The sequence below is a fragment of the Artibeus jamaicensis genome, unplaced genomic scaffold (genome assembly GCF_021234435.1).
Source record: "Artibeus jamaicensis isolate MK-2021 breed Jamaican fruit bat unplaced genomic scaffold, CSHL_Jam_final contig_60, whole genome shotgun sequence".
Taxonomy (NCBI): Eukaryota; Metazoa; Chordata; class Mammalia; order Chiroptera; family Phyllostomidae; genus Artibeus; species Artibeus jamaicensis.
This window is the reverse complement of record NW_026521900.1, coordinates 4,645,476-4,650,837: the sequence shown is the minus strand read 5'-3', so window position 1 is coordinate 4,650,837 and position 5,362 is coordinate 4,645,476. Positions and strand designations below refer to the sequence as shown.

Here is a 5,362-nt window from a genome sequence, read left to right as displayed (position 1 = left end):
GAGGGAACAATGAAGCTGGCTCACTCCACTCTATCTCCTTCCCAATGAACTCTCCTGTGAGACTATGAGGCTGGGAGTTTCTCCAGCCTTCATGACCCACACAGTATTTTACAGCTATAGGTTTTGAGTCTGGTTTTCATGTAAGTCAGCCCCACCTCACCCACATGGTCCACAAACTTGCTGTGGAACCTTCACCTGCTGGGCTGCCAGTCTCTGAACCTTCTATTGGTCTGGATAAATGTTTCTTTAACTTCTTGATTGTTGGGGTTCCATGCAGTTTGATATTCTGGCAACCCTGGTTGTTTATTGTTTTTAAATTGGTTTTTATCCTTCCTTTGGTTGTGCAAGGAAGTGAAGCATTTCTACCTACACCTCTATCTTTGCTAGAACTCCTCCACCAACATATTAATGCTTGGAATTTGAGAGGCAGAAGAGAGAGGGAAAGGGGAGAAAAGAATATTTGAAGAAATAATGACCAAAAAATTTCCCCAAATTGGTCGAAAACTTCAATCTACACATCCAAAAATCTCTACATACTTGAAGTAAGAAAAAATATATATCTACACTGAGGTACATCGTAGTCAAATTGTTGAAAGGCAAATGAAATCTTAAAAGTAGCAAAAGAAAAACAATTCATCACATACAATGGAAAAGGGGACTTGACAGTTAAACTGCTTATTTATCATCAGAAATGGTGGAGGTCCAGAAAGCAATAGGATGACATCTTCAAAATAGGGACATAAAAAGTAACACCAACCAAAGATCCATGTCTGGAAAACAATACTTTAAAAATGAAAGCAAAATTAAGACATTACCAGGTAAACATGACCTGCCTTACAAAGAATCCTAAAGGAAGTTCTTCAGGCTGAAAAGAAATGGTGCTAGACAGTAGTTTAAAAAAACATAAAGAGCCCTGGCTGGTGTAGCTCAGTGGATTGAGCATGGGCCTGTGAACCAAAGGATCAAGGTTCGATTCCCAGTCAGGGCACATGCCTGGGTTGCAGGCCAGTTCCCAGCAGGGGATGCATGAGAGGCAACCATACATTGATATTTCTCTTCCTCTCTCCTTCCCTTACCCTCTAAAGATAAATAAATAAAATCTTTAAAAACACACACACAAAGAAATAAAGAATATGAGTAAAGGTAATTATGTAGTTAAAGGAGATAGTATAAAAATAGTTTTTTCTATTTTCTTCTCTTATTTAAAGTAAAATTGCATAAGCAAATAATTTTAAAACTATATTTGGGATTACAACATATAATTTAATATAAATGACAATAATATCACAAAGGAATCAGAGGGGATAGAGCAAAGTTTCTCTATTCTACTAGAATTAAGTTAGTATTATCTGAAGTAGAGTGTTTTTAGTTAAAATATACTATAATTCCTTCTGAAGAACAAATAAAACTCATTGAAAAACTAAAAGGCAAATACAAAAAAATTAAAATAGTATACTAGAAGTATTTACCACAAAAAAGGTAGTAAAGAAGGAATAGAGGAATAAAAAGACATGAGACATAGCAAACAAAAAATTAGGAGATATAATACAACTACATCAATACCTATGTTAAAAATATTAATTGTTCATACTTTGGCAGCACATACACAAAAATGGCATGATACAGAGATTAGCATGGGTCATATGCAAAGATGATATGCAAATTTATGAAGTGTTCCATTTTTTCAGCTAATAATCATACCAAAGGGTTCCATAATGAATTATTCCATTTATATAACATTTCTAAATAAGAAAATTTTAGAAATAGTGGTCAGATTAGTGGCTGCCAAGAGTTAGTGAGGAGCAAAGGTGGCTTTGTCAGGGAAGAGTGGTTACAAATGTGCAACAGAGGGATTATTCTGGTGCTGGAACTGTTTGGTACAGTGGTATTGGATACATTAACATATGTGGGTGATAAAATTGTATAGAAATTAGTAAACTCACTGCCCTCCACACCCCATCATACACACAACACAAATGAGTACAAATACAGCTAGGGAAACTTGAATAAGAGCTATGAATTATATCAATGTCAATATTCAGGCTGTAACTGTGGTTTTACAAAATATTAGCATTGGAAAAAACTAAACCAAGTGTACCAGGGACCACTCTGTATTGTTTCTTTGACCTGCATGAGAATTTACAATTATTTCAATTAAAAATTCCACTGAAAAAGTAAGAGGAATAAATACTCAAATCAAAAGGTGAACAAGATCCAACAACTATATGCTATGTACAAAAGACACACTTACAGATTCAAAGGTACAAATAAGTCTAAAGTAAAAGTATGAGAAAATACACCATGCAAATGGCAAGTATAAGACAGATAAAGTCACTATAATAGTGACAAAATAGACTTTAAGACAAAAATATTACTACAAACAAAAAAGGGCATTTTAAAAGTATAAAGTATTATTCCAGTTAAAAGATAAATAAGTACCATGTCTGTTATAGCATCACTGGTGTGTAAACCCCAGCTGAGTCACTAACCAGCAATGTGACTTCTAGCAAGTTACTTTATAAGCCTGTTTTTTTTTATTTTAAATTTTTTTATTGATTATGCTGTTACAGTTGTTCTATTCCCCCCTTCATTCCCCTCCACCCTACCCCCATCTCCCCATTATCCCCCCTTTAGTTTATGACCATGTGTCTCAAGTCCTTTAGATTCTATATTTCCCATGCTATTCTTGCCCCCCCATCTATTTTCTATCTACTGTCTATGCTACTTATTTTCTGTACCTCCTCCCCCCTCTCCTCCTCCCACTCCCCTGTTGCTAACCCTCCTTGAGATCTTCATTTCTATGTTTCCACTCCTGATCTAGCTGTCCTTTTAGTTTGCTTTCCTTTTAGGTGTGGTTGTTAATAACTGTGAGTTTGTTGTCCTTTCACTATTCATGTTTCTTTAACTTCTTTTTCTTAGGTAAGTCCCTCTAACATTTCATATAATAAGGGCTTGGTGATGATGAACTCCTTGAATTTGATCTTATCTGAGAAGCACCTTATCTGTCCTTCCATTCTAAATGAAAGTTTTGCTGGATAGAGCAATCTCGGTTGTAGGTTTTTGGATTTCATGACTTGGAATACCTCTTTCCAGCCCCTTCTTGCCTGTAAGGTCTCTTTTGAGAAATCTGCTGACAGTCTGATGGGAACTCCTTTCTAGGTGACTATCCCCTTATCTCTTGCAGCTTCTAGGATTCTCTCTTTCATTTTAATCTTGGCTAATGTAATGATGATGTTCCTTGGTGTGTTTCTTCTTGGGTCCAACTTCTTTGGGACTCTCTGAGCTTCCTGGATTTCCTGGAAGTCTATTCTCTTTTATTATTTGTTCAAATAAGTTTTCCACTTGCTCTTTCTCTTCCCCTTCTGGTACCCCTATAATTCAGATGTTGGAACATTTAAAGATGTCCTGGAGGTTCCTTAAGCCTCTCCTCATTTTTTTGAATTTTTGTTTCTTCACCCTTTTCTGTTTGGTCATTTTATTCTTCCTTCTGGTCCACTTCCTTGATTTGAGTCCCAGTTTTCTTTCCATCACTATTGGTTTCCTGTGTATTTCCATTCATTTCAATTAGTTTAGCCTTCATATGTTCCTCTAATTTGTGGCTAAAATCAAGCAGTTCTGTGAGCATCCTCATCACTAGTGTTTTGAACTGTGCATCTGATAGGTTGGTAATTTCTTGTTTGCTTAGATTTATTGGCTCTAGGACTCTGAGTTCTTCTTGAGCCATGTTTTGATCTGTTAGCACCTGTTACATATGAGGAAAGGAGCCTTAGATGTTCACCAGGGCGGGGCCACCGAGGTCGCTGGGTTGCGACTCTGTATGTGGGGGCAGGGTCAGAGAGGGACAATAGTGGTCCCCTCTGCTGCTTCCCACTGCTGGGGCCTGTGTGATCTGTCTCACTGCTAGCTCCTTTGCCTGATTTATGGGTCTGACTTAGTGGTTCGTTGTTGTCGAACTTCAGTATAGTTCAATTTTCTGTGGTTTGGCTGCATCCTTGTTGCTAAAACTTTGTTGTTTTTAAACATGGTTGTGGAAGAAGGCACAATGTTTCCACCTATGCCTCCATCTTGGCAGAAGTTCCAATGATCCACTTTAGATGGTTAAGTTTCTCCAGATATTCACTTTCTTTTTTATATCATTTGGTTGTTTTATCTAAATTTTATAATAAACATATATTAATAAGAAAAAGTAGTAGAGCTACTTTACTTTTTTGAAAAATATTTAATGAGTTATTTTTCAAGCAAAGGAATTGAATCAAAATGTCATGTACCCCCATGGATGATGATTGTTTGGAGTCTGCAGTAGCATTATTAAAGACTAGCTATCAACATAAAAAATAATTAATTAATTAAAACTTTGCTCTTCAAAAGTCACCTTTAAGAAAATTAGAAGGCAAACCACAGAGTGAGAGAAAGTATTTGCAAATTATATATCTGACATTTGTATATAGAATACATAAAGAACTCTTAGAACACAACAATAAAAACACAACCTAGTTAAAATTTTGATAAAAGATTTGAATAAACATTTCAGGAAAGAAACTATATAAAGAACTAATAAATACATACAAATGCTCATTATTATTATTTATTAATAGAATTCAAATTATAACTACAGTGAACTACCACTATACACCCACTAGAATGGCTATAATTTTAAAAAAATAACAGTAGCAAGTATTGGCAAGAATGTACAGAAACTACATCTTCAGAGTGTGTTGGTGGGAATGTAAAATGATGCAACTAATTTGAAAGACAGTATAACACTTTCTTTAAAAATTTGAATATAATTTCAGCATATAACCCACTGGTCCCACTCCTAGTTATCTATCCAAGAGAAATAAATGCATACACTCATACATAAACTTGCACATGAATGTTCATATCACTATTGTTTATAACAGCCAAAAGATAGGAACAATATAATATCTACCAACTAAAAATGGAGAAATAAATGCATATCCATACAGTAGAAACCTATCAGTCAACAAAATGGAATGAAATACATATACATGCTACAACATGGCTGAACTTCAGAAACATTATGCTAAGTTAAAGAAGCCAGACCCAGGAGGCACTGCACCTCGGCCAGAGGCGGCTGCAGCAGCTGCTGCTCTTGTCCCCGCCGCCGCCTCTCCAGCCCTTCTGTGATTACCCCTCCAGGTGCTAGGCACCGGCGAGAAAGAGGAGGAGGCGAGAAACTCCCACCGACATACGGAGAGTCACAATCAACTTGAAAATATGAAAAGACCAGAGCTGGACCCATAGAAGAGGCCTCCCAATAGTAGAGTCAAAGAGACAAATTGCACATTGTTGTAGGAGAGAAGCCAAAAGTTGCTGCATATTTGAGTAGGTGGCAGCAGAG

At 36.4% G+C, this 5,362-nt stretch overlaps 1 pseudogene; it reads left to right on the top strand.

The window, feature by feature from the left end:
• Positions 1-1,587: 1,587 nt before the first annotated feature.
• LOC119060115 (uncharacterized) lies at positions 1,588-1,686 on the top strand (annotated as a pseudogene).
• The last annotated feature ends 3,676 nt before the right edge of the window (positions 1,687-5,362 follow it).